At 44.4% G+C, this 14,967-nt stretch overlaps 1 protein-coding gene and 1 long non-coding RNA gene across 13 annotated transcripts in view; one reads left to right on the forward strand and one right to left on the reverse strand.

Moving 5' to 3' along the window:
- The window catches only part of LOC309521177, a 325,245-nt gene that overhangs the window by 288,103 nt on the left and 22,175 nt on the right, over nucleotides 1-14,967 (forward strand). The window lies entirely within an intron of this gene.
- The window catches only part of ARVCF (ARVCF delta catenin family member), a 605,652-nt gene that overhangs the window by 276,565 nt on the left and 314,120 nt on the right, over nucleotides 1-14,967 (reverse strand). Inside the window, exon 1 of one of the 12 annotated variants that reach the window (XM_082203064.1) lies at nucleotides 338-387. The exons of the other annotated variants lie outside the window; for them this stretch is intronic. The gene's annotated coding sequence lies outside the window, so the exon portion shown is untranslated. Of the gene's footprint in view, nucleotides 1-337; nucleotides 388-14,967 lie in introns of those variants that run through there. 12 annotated transcript variants of the gene reach the window in all.

Here is a 14,967-nt window from a genome sequence, read left to right on the forward strand (position 1 = left end):
TGCGCTGCTCTGGTTCACCAGAAGCAGCTTAGTCATGCTGGCCACATGACCCGGAAGCTGTACACTGGCTCCCTCGGCCAATAAAGCGAGATGAGCGCCGCAACCCCAGAGTCGGTCACGACTGGACCTAATGGCCAGGGGTCCCTTTACCTTTAGCCACCTCCTGCTGTGGAGCTGTGCTGTATCAGTGAAAAGCCTCTCTCTTTTGGAGAGGCGACTAAATCAGATGCCAGTCAGTGTCAACACCACCCCCATCTCCAAGGACATAGAGACACCAGCGCAGGAGCAAACGGACCTCACAAACCCAAGCACCTCAAAGGAGCACCTGTATGCTTACCTGGTCCCAGAACTCAGGCTGCTTACTGCACTAAGGCTGTGTCTGCCCCACTCTTCAAAAGGAAAGTGTACGGGGCGTGTTGGATCAATATCTTAGCTTCCACATAGCCATGCATACCTTTTGTACCAGCTGCACCTTGTTACCCATGCCTTGGCTATGTTCCAATCTGATTTATGCATTAAAGCCTTTGGCAGAAACTGGACTGGGAGAACAAGTTCTTGATCTGGCACCGAGGGCCAGGACAGTATGAAGTGGATGTTATGCCCTTCCGAAACAATTTTAAAAAAATAATGACCCTTGTTCAGGGTATGTACAACTTGTTCTATGCATACTAAAGACTTTAACCAGTTTGCTGAACAGGGTTTCTGCATAGCAACTGGATTGGGGGAGATTGCAATACGATCTCAGAAGGGCTCCTATTAAATAAATGCAGTGGATACACTTTTGAAGACACAAACTGGGAAGCACGTTGCCCTAAACACAACCAATTTGGTAGGTCATGGATGGTGAAGGTCTAGAATTGGCACACCAGGGTTGTTTTTTTTGTCCCATAGCTCCCTGCTCCCTGCTTACAATACATGGCGACCATCTGGAACAACTCAATTTAGAATGCCACATCTTCTGTGATAAATGTCTGGAAGCATTTCCAGAGAAGCATTCGGTCAGTTCTGCCATCCACATCCACTCAACATAATTAAACTTTTGCACAGGCCCAAGTCTTCTACGTCAACACTTTCAGATCCCCAGCAGCCAGAGGCAGAGGTCACAAGCTTGCATTGTGCAAAGCCAGTGAACAGAGGATGCATTCCAATTGTCTGCCGAGGTCTACAAACAGTAGCTTGATCTTAGAGAGCTGCTAAAAAAACACACCAAAAAACCCCAGCTGTTTTTGCACTTTCATCAGCAAAAATTTGCAGCCCTCCAACTCTTGAAACAAAGGGCTATCAGGATGAACACATGGGCGCTGAATGGAACAGTCTCCACTGTGCCCTTGATTCAAACAATTCAACTAATGCTTCTGGAAGCCCAAACACAGGCTGTGGATTTACTGCACAAAAGTTGTTCACATGCAGCTCAGACCAGTGCTTTTTCAGAGGAGTAAAAAAAAGCTGGGGTGGGATGAGAGACGGCGATCGGAATCTGCATGTTGTTGTTGTTGTTTAGTCGTTCAGTTGAAGACAGAAGTGCCTGGCGTGCTCTGGTCCATGGGGTCACGAAGAGTCGGACACGACTAAACGACTAAACAACAACAACAAGTCGTTCAGACCAGAGCACGCCAGGCACTCCTGTCCTCCACTGCCTCCTGCAGTTTGGTCAAACTCATGCTGGTAGCTTTGAGAACACTGTCCAACCATCTCGTCCTCTGTCGTCCCCTTCTCCTTGTGCCCTCCATCTTTCCCAACATCAGGGTCTTTTCCAGGGAGTCTTCTCTTCTCATAAGGTAGCCAAAGTCTTGGAGCCTCAGCTTCAGGATCTGTCCTTCCAGTGAGCACTCAGGGCTGATTTCCTTAAGAATGGATAGGTTTGATCTTCTTGCAGTCCATGGGACTCTCAAGAGTCTCCTCCAGCACCATAATTCAAAAGCATCAATTTTTCGGCGATCAGCCTTCTTTATGGTCCAGCTCTCACTTCCATACATCACTACTGGGAAAACCATAGCTTTAACTATACGGACCTTTCCATCCAACCACTTCAGTGAATTGTTTTTAAGAAACCACATGCCTCTGGAAAGCTCACAGTTCAGACATAAGAGTGATGCATTTAGAGAGACAACCGAAATCTGCAACAAAAGGTGGGATCCTGTTCAGAATCCCAGCCAACCACAAACATTACTACTACTGTATTTCTTCATTCTGAGATCGCCATTAATCCTCTGGTGCACAACTGCTTCTCTTACAGTTTAATTGGTGCAAAGGTACCCTTTATGGTATGCAGTTTATCTGAATTAACTAACTCAAACTCACATATAAGAAAAGATGGCCACAATGGTCAGCCTCTATGGGGAAAAAGCATGCTGATCTAGAGAGCCTTCTGATTGGGCGAGGCTGATAGGTTTTTGGTCTGATCTGGCACTTGGCCATGAGGTCTGGTGCTCAGCAATCAAGAAATGCAGAAAGAGCCCCACACCAATCCTGTAAGCGAATGCCCTCCATTGGTATTGGTCAGAGCCTGTTTGTTCCTCTGCCATTGGTATATCGCATGCATAATGGTCTCATTTCAAATGACCAGTTCTCAGTACATGCTGCATTGTTGCAATGTGTATTAGTCACTTGGCTTCATCAGGCTAATTCTCAGGAGCAAAGTAAGGTTTCTCATAGAATCATCAAGTTGTAGAGTTGGAAGGGCCGATCCCGACAAGGCAGGAATCACAACTTTACCAGTCTAACAAAATACATTCTAGTATGCCCAAGTGCAAATATGCAAGTGAATTTGAGCAGTATTGGATAATATGTTTGTGTCCACGAATGTTACATAAATAATAACATTATTTTCTTAATATTTCCCTTCCATTGAAATGCCTTGCTGATTTTTCTGTAGTAAATCACATCTATTCTGGCTGTGGAGGATAGAGCATGGTAGGTTTTAGCAGAAGCTGAACTGTAGTAGAACGGAAACAGCTTTGATTGCCATGAACACAGGACAGGATGGAAATGACTGCCTCCTTACACCAGGCTGTGCCTCTACTTAGCCCTACTCCCCCAGATATGTCAAGCCATCACCCCCACCCCAGCCAAGCTGACTAAAGGCCCCCAAAGAGCTGGACTTGGCCTGGAGTGGAAACAAAAACCTTGGATACCACTGAAGTTCAAATATAGAACAAGAGGCGAGTTTTATTATTCCACGTGTCCCAAAATACATCTTAGCAAGGGAGTCGGTTCAGATCTCAAATTATACACTGTTTATTCCCACTGGAAACCTAATGCCGAATCCTTTTCCTTAAATCAACAACAAAAAGTCTTGGCTCTCATTCTTGTAAAGAAGGAACTCGACTCTTGTTATATTATTTTCTTATCAAAACAGGAAGGAGAGACAGAACTTAAAGACTTTTTTCATTTGCAGGAATCCTTTGCTGTGCAAAAGCAACCAACAAAAACGATCACGGCACAATGTACTTTGGCCAGGTTTCTTGAGCAGCGAGAGAGCTGTAATTGTGGATAGGCACCCGCAGTTCAAAATACAACATGGATTATACACAGACTCAAACAGCCAAACCACCAAAGGCACAAGCCTTTCTTCAGCTATCTTGTTGTACAAGGCAGATTTTATCAATGTTTCCTTTTCTGGAAAGGTTTTGGACACCAGCCAGGATCTTGGAGGAGGGGGGTTAATTTGGTATTTGCTCAGCTTCTGGTACAGACTGATGGGGGGCGGGGAGCAAAGACTGAAGGAGAGTTTTTTGGGGTCTTTGGCTTTTTTTGGCTTTTAACCGAAGATGGTTTCCCTCCCCCCCCTTTTTTTAATTCGGCTATATTAAACAAGCAAGGGAGAAAATGCGAAGTCACAGGAGAAAAGAAAAATATAAGTAATACCATGTTGGTTAGGGAGATTAGGATCCTCCAATCCCAACCTGGCAGATCAAAGGCATTTATCAGCACCTTTGAAGTGGCTCAGGACTAGATTTCTAAAGCAGTCAGTTCTTCGGAGTAGCAGAAAATGAAAGATATAGAAAGAACCAAAGATTGCCTAGTCCACCCTCCTGATTAAAGGTGAAATGATTCACAACTACTGTCACAGACCGGTTGGACGCAGGGGAATGGTAGGAGGAACCAACTAGGGGACCCCAAGAGAAGAAGACTTAGAGCCTGGAGTTTGGTGGTGGGACAACAGTGAGTAGTCAGAGGGAGAAGTCTGGGAAGATGAGGTGCCAGAAGCTAAAGAGATAACAGGGCTTAGTGAGGAGGGCGAGTCTGTGACAGAGAGCATTCCAGACTCAGAGGCAGAAGCTGAAACAGGATAGTGGGATGAGGAAGGCCAAGAGACAGAGATGAGTTGGGCTGGTGCCGAGTCCCGGGTGTCTCCCCTGCCTGCTGTGACAAGCTCCCCTCCCTGATGTTCTCCCAGAACCAGAAAAGGCATGAAGTGGCAGGAGCAGTCTCAGATTGCTTGGAGAAAACCTTAGGCAGCTGTGGGAAGGCAGGGACTTTCAGTCTTCGCAATTGTCTCTACCGAATAAGAGTTTATGTATCAGTAGGCTTAGCACTCCTTTGCAGATCCTGTTTTCTAGTAAAGAGTTAACGTCAACCGCTCTGTGTGATTTACTGCTGGCTCGCTCCTGACAACTACCAGGCCCAAACTCAGATTAGACTATGCAGATGAAATAAGTGTGTTTATTAATTAAAATTATCTCCCCACCTTCCTCCCAAAGGAGCACAAGGCGGCAAATACATAAGGGGTAAAACAATAAGGCAAGCAGTGATGATGGGGTTATTTTGCAGACAGTTAGAGACCTCTGGAGTTACTCTGGTACTTCCTGACTATTGAACTGATTCCTTTTTATTGTAGTTCTGGCTGCTGTAGTTGCTGAAAGTATATAATTATAAAAATATTTTTATTATTTATACCCCACCCATCTGGCTGGGTTTCCCCAGTCACTCTGGGCGGCTAAGAGCATATATAAAAACATAATAAAACACCAAGCATTAAAAACTTCCTGATACAGGGCTGCCTGTCCCATCAAGACATTTAAACTATTGTTATTTATGGATCTGAATGTTTTATGTGTATCATGAACCACTCTGAGATTCATAAATGTGCATCTGAAAAGTGGTTTATCAGTTTTTAAGATAAAAAGAAATGGGATATGACTACAGATCTACAGAATGTGTACATGGGGTTACACAAACATAGGAGCCAAGAGTTTGCACTTCATCCCTGCCCTGTATCACCTGGAATAAGTGACTCTGCTATGACTACACTGCGGTTGTTGGTGTTAGCGAAGTCACTTACATAACACAGGAGTCTAGAGACAAAAGAAATCTTGATGGCATTTTACAGAGGAAACTGAACCTCCCAAAAAATGTATAGTTTGAGGATAAAGAAGCAGAGAGGGTCTCATCGGGGGCAGGCTTAGGTCCAACTTAACATTCACCAGAAAACTCCCTCACAGCAGCACAGCCAATCAGAGCACTTCCTGTCTCAGCCAATGGCTGGTTGCCAAGTAATACCTCCACCACGTCCCTGGATTGCTGACTTTAATTTGTCGGCATCCATCTGTCTCGAGAGACAACGGACTATGCCTCCAGGGGTGAAGTCAAATTGCTGCAGCACTCAAGTGACCTCCCTGGGGCATAAGCTTGGGCAGTGTTTATATGCCAAGTCCATCTTCTCGGCCTCACTGATGTGGTCCAAAGGAAAGCAGAGCAATATGTCTGCCACCAGCTTGGCTGCAGGAGGAAGGAGGCAAGGTACAAAACAATTGCCAGGGACTCCATTCTGGTTTAGTGTAGCCTTTTTTTCTTCCCAAAGGTGGTGGAGGTTTAGGATCAGAGTTTTCCTTCAAGACGGGCTACCTTACCAGGTTGGCGAGCCCTGTCTGCCCCTCGCTTCCTTCTACAGCACATGCAGAAACCGCCTTCTTGATTGTTGGACCTGCTATTGATCTTATCTACTCAATCTGCTGGAGCCTGTCTTTGCATGGCAGGGAAGTCCCTAACTCATTGAAGCTTTGAGATGCGCCGGTTACCCTCACCTGGTTAAGCCCAGCCAGTCAAAGCTGTTCCTGGAGTGTGGCTGCTGTCACATGCTGACAGTTTCCAGGAGCCACAGCTGAGAGCCAAGTGCAGGGTGAGGACCAAATGAGGACAACTACCCCAGGAGGAGCATGATGCATCTCCCACCAGAGGTATCCCCCTCTCCTAACACCCCATAAACAGTGACAACAGATGTCAGGGAACTGCCATCAGCTCAGAGGCGAGAGGTGGAAGGGCAGTTGCGTTACAGGGAGCCTCCGAAGATCTTGCGAAGCAGTTCTTCCTCTGGCAAGGAGGGAAGCCCCGCCTCCAATGGGGAAGGGGCGCAGGGATCAGAAGATGCTAGGGAGAGCCTCAACACCAAGCCTGAGCAAAGCGGAGGGGAGGCAAGTCCCCCTTTGCCAGCGCCCACATTGCACAGTAGGTTTGGGCGCAGAGAGAGGAGGAGAAGGATGGGGGTCACACGACTGTTATGCTGGAAAAGAAATAAGAACTGCCCACTCCCAGATTCTGCTAGCGACTGAGCAGACATGGACTTGCGACGCTCTACATTGTAAATAGTTTGTACAGATAATAAAGCCTGGAAAAGACAGGTTGGAGTCTTGCCTGTTTTGCTCTCGAGCAACAACATCAGCACCGGACAATGGAATTAACCCGTAAGTTGCCAATTGCTGCTGCAGCTCCAACAGTTGCGCCAAGCGCCTTCCACACACAAAAATGAAGCAGCCGCAGAAATCTGGTTGCCTTAAATTTTCTACCGATGCTTCTTCTGCAACACTTCACAAAGTCTTTCCCCACTACATAAGGAATATGGAATGGTGGGGAGGGGAGACGCTGAATTGCTGAGGAGAGGTAGAGATAATGTTACCTAACCTATCTCTCCATCTGAAACAAAGACGTCCCTTTTTTAAAAAATGCATTCAATCCAGTTACAAGGAATGGGATTCTTATGAAATTGTTAGCCGTGTCAAATTCTGCAGTTTGCATGGTGGATAACAGCCAAATGGAATACGCACATTTTTTAAAAGCCAGGAGAGTAATTTGAAGATGGCAGAACCCAAACTCTTCTGAATACAACAAAACTGGCTGAGCTGGGGGTGGGGGGGGGAGAGGAGAAGGAAATTATTCCACTTCTGTCACTGCCTACTAAAGGCACTGTGGTGTCTTCAGTTACGAGACAACCAACACAGATGTAAGACATCACCCTCCTGTTTTAGCAAGGTGCTGAAACACAGTAAATAATGTTGAAGGCTATTAAAATAATGAGATTCTGTGCCAGGGATGTTGCAACTCCAGATGTGAAGGTCATTCCTGACACTTAATAAATAATAGAAACTGTATTGCCTTCTGCCTCCTTTTAATCTTACAATAAAGAGAGGAGGACTGTCAAATGTCACCTCTTATTTTCTTCATCTGCGCCATCTGCACGCCTCTTTTTAGCCACACGCTCCCCGTTTGGGGGAGGAAGCAGAGAAGGGAGATGATGGATATGTTGAGCACTTCCAGAGCGATTTCAAATGGTCCCCCCCCTCCAGAAATAACCTGCTGGGGAAAATGTTGTACCTTGAAAACAAGGTACAATTCTTTTAAAAAATAAAATAAAATAAAATAAATGCCTAGAAGCTCCACTTCACACACAACCTCAACATTACTGTGCCATTGGCTGGTGTTTGGACTTGCAATTGATGGATGAAAATTTGAGCAGGAAAGAACACTGAGACAAGATCACATCGTAAAACACACGATAACTACCTTGGCTTCGTGGGATGTATCATAAATGCAGGAGACCAACGAGGTGGGGGCTGTGATAAGATCACACTGTTAAGGGCAAGAAGTGGATACAATCAGGCTCCTCAGATATGTCTCTGCACCTTACATTTAACACTGTATTATGTCATCTTAACATTCCTGGTTCTGTCTAGGTTTGTCATTGCCACAAAAGACAGCATCTTAAAAAGAAGAGACATCACCTTGCCAACAAAGGTCCGTATAGTAAAAGCCATGGTTTTCCCAGTAGTGATGTATGGAAGTGAGAGCTGGGCCATAAAGAAGGCTGATCGCCGAAGAATTGATGCTTTTGAATTATGGTTCTGGAGGAGACACTTGAGAGTCCCATGGACTGCAAGAAGATCAAACGTATCCATTCTGAAGGAAATCAGCCCTGAGTGCTCACTGGAAGGACAGATCCTGAAGCTGAGGCTCCAAGACTTTGGCCACCTCATGAGAAGAGAAGACTCCCTGGAAAAGACCCTGATGTTGGGAAAGATGGAGGGCACAAGGAGAAGGGGACGACAGAGGACGAGATGGTTGGACAGTGTTCTCGAAGCTACCAGCATGAGTTTGACCAAACTGCGGGAGGCAGTGGAAGACAGGAGTGCCTGGCGTGCTCTGGTCCATGGTGTCACAAAGAGTCGGACATGACTAAACAACAACAACATTCCTGGTATAATACTGTTTTCTGCCAAAGAATCCTGGCATCTTGGAAGACATTAGATCATACTGATACAGTGTACTGGTCCTCAAGGGTATGGCATATAGCCTTTCCTGGGGGGGAAATGACCACAAATGAAAAGGGCAGACCACAAAAGACTTTCCTTTTTGCCAAACTGTATTATTTTATTTCCTTTACAGACAAGGAGGCACATGGTAAGTGGGTTCCTTGGATATATGCTAAGGCACTTGGATGGCTGTGAAAATCGACCTCTAGTCCAGGAAGGTTTTGTTAAGTTTTGACTTTGCATCTGAGATTTCTCTTACATTCCTGCACAGGAACACATTTAAAAAGATTCACAGTATGGGTTGAGATGCAATGTTGCTTGCAAATAACTATCCACCAAGCTACCTGGCAAGAGTGTTGAATTTTTCAGAAGAAAGGGAGGGGGGAAGCTTCTAACCCAAGACAAGCTCTTTTTTTCATATGCTTATGTGATCTCTTTTGAAGTGCATCCAGAAAACATCTACTATATTTAAATTTGCAAAATCACTGTGATGACATTAGACAGCATTAAGCAAAAATAAATAAATCCTAATTATGTCTCGAAGCCATAGGAAGTATAGCTCTTCTAAAATATTTTGTTGTGGGTAGCAGGAGAGCAAGCAGAAAATATCTGCATTTCTTCTTTGCATTCTTCCTCCAAAATGTGGCACGCAGCTGCATACTTATTTCCTTGCCCAAATGTGCACCATCCTATGATAGCTAAAATCCAGCCACACGTGCAGATCTTAACATAGTTCCATTTAAGTTTAGAGCAATTTTCCATCCTCTAGATTGGGGTAGCCAATGAGGTACTCTCCAGATGTTGTGGACTACAACTCCCATCAGTCCCAGACAGTGTGGTCAGTGGCTAGGGGTGATGGGAGTTGTAGTCCACAACATCTGGAGGTCGTCTCTCCCCACCCCATGGGTTGACCCTGCTCTAGCTACTGATGCCGCTTACAGACTTTCAAGAAAAAGGCTCCTGCTCTGGTGCCATAGACTTTTCCAGTTTGTTTGCTTTTAGTTTTTAGGGTTTTTTGCACCATGCAGATTGTTTCTTTCTGGAGTCAGCCTTGCAAACTTTTGCAAAGTTGAGTTACACATATGGCATGTCTGCCAAAAGGTAGTGCCTCAATCTTTGTTGTGCTTCCTCAACATAGATAATCATTTGTGTATCTTTTTGCAGATTTGTTCCAACTGTTTCCTGTGCCATTCAAATTGAAATATTCCGTATATTTTAACTTCTGTATCCCTGATAGCTAATTACAGTTTGATTCCTGATAAGGGCGCCTGCGAATCTTATAAAACTGCATATCTGTTTTAATAGCCTTAAGGCTGCAATCCTCAACAGACTTTGTAGGGCGTAAGCCTCTGGACAGTAGAGGGCTTACGGCTAAGTAGCACTGTTTAGCTGCAATTCTATGCAGACTTACTCGGGAGCAGAGATGTAGAGAGACATCAGTTTCCATTTTGACCCATGCTGTGCTGTTTCTGTTCTGCTGCAGATCAATTTCCAATGAAAACTATGTTATTCCACAATGTGGCAGATCTTTATGTATTTATTCCACACCGTTCATTTCGAAACAAAGGAGATGCAGTGCAAACCAGAGAGGATGATCTATCACTTACTTACCATTTGCGGACTGAAAACAACAACAACAACAAGGATTTCAAATTGTAATCATTGGATTGATATCCACTCAACATGGGACAAATAAGTGAATACCAGCAATTTCTGCTCCTGTTTCCATTTCCATCAGTATACTCCAACATCCTTACTTGGGAGTAAGCTTAATTTACTTCTTTGCCAACATGCATAGTGGTGTGTTGCAAGATCTACCACAAAAGATTCAACAATTTCCTTCTTGTGCTGTGCTCTCATGCAAAACAGACCTCTTCCCAAAATTTCATTTACAGGCACTAGCTATGAAACTGTGCATATCACAGTCTCATAGCTAGTGATAATCTTCATTCAGTTGCACCTGCAAGCAGTTCTAGTGCCTCTGACCACGCTGTGGTCTTTATAACATTGAGCCAATTGTTCTCTGTCCGGTTTACCTCACCGGGTTATTGAAAAGCTAGCACACATTAAGGAGAAATATTATCTTCCCTATTCAGTCCAATTCTCTCTCTTCCACTAATATTCTGGACCCTACACAATTTTGTGAGATACAGAAGCCTTTTCTTTGCAAAGACTGATTTACAGTGCTGCTGTATAAAATGAGGCAGCAATAAAATAAGCAGGGTGTGTGGTGCGGGGGTGAGAGAAGGTGATAAGCAAGTCTCGGATAATGTATTTCTTTGGCTGAATGTCAGCATTGTGGAATATTATCAACTCGAAAGGAAACAGCCAAGTCTTGATAACACACAAACCAATCAACACAGAATAGAGGTGATTCATTCTTCCAAAGTCCACCCATCCCCCAAAAGAAACACAATCACATGGTCTTTTTATTAAGGAATTATGAAAAACAGAAGCAGTATGATATGACTTCAAGCAGCCAAATAATTCTGGGAGTTGTCATTCATTTAAGGGTGCTTAAAGTTCTTAGGAGACCACGATTTCCTCCACCACCTGAGCTGCAATTCTCATAATGGTTTAACTGTCAATCCGTCTTTCCCAGGGAACTCTGGGAATTGTAGGAATGTAAACAGGGGAATAGGGGCCTCATAATAACTCTTAGCACCCGAAACAAATCACAGCTCCCAGAATCCTTAGGAGGAATCCATGACTATTTAAAGTAGTAGAAGAAGAGGAGTTTGGATTTGATATCCCGCTTTATCACTACCCTAAGGAGTCTCAAACCGGCTAACAATCTCCTTTCCCTTCCTCGCCCACAACAAACACTCTTGTGAGGCGAGTGATGCTGAGAGACTTCAGAGAAGTGGGACTAGCCCAAGGTCACCCAGCAGCTGCATGTGGAGGAGCGGGGAAGCGAACCCGGTTCCCCAGATTACGAGTCCACCGCTCTTAACCACTACACCACACTACACACACACACACACACACACACACACACAGTGGTATCATAGTGCTTTAAATGTATGCAGTGAATGTGATGTAAGATTTTATTTTATACCCAACTTTTAGGGTGGACCCCTCAAAAACACTATCCTTTTCTAAGTGCCCTGAGCCTCCCAGCAAGGGCAGGAATTGTCAGGGCATTGTCATTCACCTGTACTCATGTCACTGAATTCAGTTTCTGGGAGGTAATACTTCTCCCCCAGCAAATACAACCATTGCATGTGTGTAGAGATGGACAAATTGTGGCTACTAGCCGTGATGGCCACGTTCTGCCTCTATGGTCAGTAGTTGCTGGAAACCACATGTTCCCCATGTTCTCCGCATTCCCACCCCTGTTGGCAAATTTTGCTTGGAAAAAGTCCTTGTGAAAATTCATAAGCAATTTTACTGTGAATTTCATCCAACATGTACATTTCTGCATGGGCTAATATACACCCCCCCAAAAAAAAACATGTTGCATTTTTGTATGTTATTTTCATACGGATATTTTTATTAAATATTTTCTTGTTTTACAGAAGTATGTGTAATGTTTCTCGTATTTTTTCCATGTAACATTTTTATAAATCAGTTTCATTTATTGAAACATTGGGGGGGGAGATGAGGGGGTTGGGTGGCAATGTTTCTATTATGCTTAATGTATGTAGGGTTTGGTGTCAGCATTGCTTGTGCTGTTCACTTGTGTTTCTTTGGTGGGGAGAGAGGTTGGGGTTGGCCTAGGGTGTGGGTGGTTGTTTGTGATTGGCTGTGGTGATCTTTGTTTTCGTGTGTGAGTGGGGTCGGTGGGTGTTTTGGATCAGGTTATTGATTTGTATGCTGTTGGTGGATTATTGCCATTGTCTTGTTGGGCTGTGTATGTGATAAAGGGGAGCCATACCGGGGTAAAGGTGTCTTCTTCTGTTTGTCCCCATGTCAGTTTCAGTTTATTGGTTAATTTTTCTAGTAGGGCTGTTTCCCATACTATTTGGTACCATTGGTCCATGCTTATTCCTGACAGGTCTATTTCTATTTTTATACAGATATATGTGTTTTATGCACACTTTACCCTGATGCATGCATTTCTGCACACAATACTTGGCTGGAAAACTGTGTTGCAAAATTCAGCAGAGGGTGAATTTTGGAAGACTGCTGCATTTCTGAAAACATATTCTTCTGGCAAATGGCAACTAGGTAAGGTAAAGGTAAAGGGGCCCCTGACCATTAGGTCCAGTCGTGGCCAGCTCTGGGGTTGCGGCGCTCATCTCGCTTTACTGGCCGAGGGAGCCGGCGTACAGCTTCCGTGTCATGTAGCCAGCATGACTAAGCCGCTTATGGCGAACCAGAGCAGCGCACGGAAATGTCGTTTACCTTCTTGCCAGAGCGGTACCTATTTATCTACTTGCACTTTGACGTGTCATGCTTTCGAACTGCTAGGTTGGCAGGAGCAGGGACCGAGCAACGGGAGCTCACCCCGTCGCGGGGATTCGAACCGCCAACCTTTTGATCGGCAAGTCCTAGGCTCTGTGTGGTTTAACCCACAGCGCCACCCGCATCCCTGGCAACTAGGTACATCTACATAATAGTGGGAAATGAACTCAATTCCTTCCACCACCTCATCCCTACCTTGAATACAAATCTGGCTCAGTACTGTGATCCATCTCCAAGGACCAGTTTCAAGCCCCATTCTCCACCCCACCCCCCAATCACTGGTCATACTGAACTAAATGAGTCAATGGACTGACATAATATATTACAGGTTTTTTTAAAAAAATAACAATACAGAGATCTAAGTTTGTTTAAAACTTGGCAAAAGGTTGGATTTATCAACGAGTGTTTTCATACACCCACAGAAACCCGTTCTTCGCAGAAATATTTAGGTGACAAAAAGGCCAGTCTGATGAATATTTACTGCTTTCCCACCCCTTTTTATTAAAAATGCTGTGTTCATAGTAAGGATATTCATGGGTTATCTGCAAAAGGGTTGATGTAATAAGGAAGTCGGGAGATAATTAAATCATTGTTGATAAAGAGATTATGGAGCCATGGGAAGGCCGCTGAGGCAGCCCTCACTCACGACCGGAAGCTTGCACTCAGGTTTTTGCAAGGCTGATGAGGGAATACAGAATATACAAGATCAAAATTATAACAAAGGAATTTCAGAAGGTGGTAGCCAGATGGCTGCTGAAGCCATATACATAGAGAGAGAGAGAGAGAGAGAGAGAGAGAGAGAGAGAGTTGGAAAAGTCATCAAGTTCAACCCCTTGCAACACCCGAACTATAATTACTTTTCAAAGCACTGCAGCCCACAGAGAACTAATCCTTTCAGTGTTCAAATAAGGATCTGTTGTGAGAAGCAGTGTTCATGACCACCACTGGCTCCTGTGGGAGAGAGTTCCACGGTCTAAATTTTTAATGTATGATATTTTAGTGTTTTTTGGTTTCTATGGAAGCCGCCCAGAGTGGCTGGGGAAACCCAGCCAGATGGGCGGGGTACAAATAATAAATTATTATTTATTTATTTATTATTATTATTATTATTATTATTATTATTATTATTATTAAAAAATGATCTGAGCCACTGGGTCTTCTGCTTTGTTCGTTTGTTGAACTTTATGAGTTACTTCCATTGAAATTTACAATTTGATACTATGAATAGTATACCTTATTTATCTAAGAACACAGCCGGTTATGTCTCGTGTGTTTATTGAGTATACTTTACGTGACCATAAGTTTGGTTGTTGTTGTTTTGCTAGACTGCTATCATGGCATCTTGTAGTATCCTTGTAGTATCTAATAGATGCACTGGTGCTAGGAGAGCAGTGCTGCATCAAAACGAAGGTCGATTAAGCTCAGCTTCCTGTTTCCACAGTGGGAAGAGCCCTTCCTCCCCACATCAAGGAACGGAGGCTGCTATTCCCACCCCACCCAGCAGCTGGTCTTCAGAATTATATACCTCTGAACCCAAGAGGTTCCATTCTGTTGTTTTGGCCAGTAGCCTTTGGTTAGATTTATCTTCCACAAATTTTTCTAATCTCCCTTCACAGCCTCATCAATCTTGCAACAGCAAATTCTGTAAAATAATTCCACGTTGTGCGAAAGCAGGCTCTCTTTTGTTCCTCCTGAATCCACTGTCAATCCGTTTGATTGACTACGTTCGCACATAACAGTGAGCCAAGAATCTTTGGCTGGGCGAACCACACTGTGCACAGGTCTCCTGCTGGTGCACACAGCCTGAAATCTCCCCCTCTGCTCCCCGCCTTTTGCAAACAGGCAATCAAACAAGCTCAGTGCTACACCCAAGCCAGAGGTCAAGGTTTGGTTCTCTCTAATAAGCCAAGGCGAATTGGTTCACCTGCATGCGAAGACAGGATCTGGCGGACTGAGTGGACGAGACCAATAGTGGGTCTAATGGTCACGTAGGTGGTTTCTGCAAGTGCTGTAGAGGGAAGTGAGGGGCAGGTGG

Source organism: Podarcis vaucheri (genome assembly GCF_965113315.1).
Source record: "Podarcis vaucheri genome assembly, chromosome: 16".
NCBI classification, from domain to species: Eukaryota; Metazoa; Chordata; class Lepidosauria; order Squamata; family Lacertidae; genus Podarcis; species Podarcis vaucheri.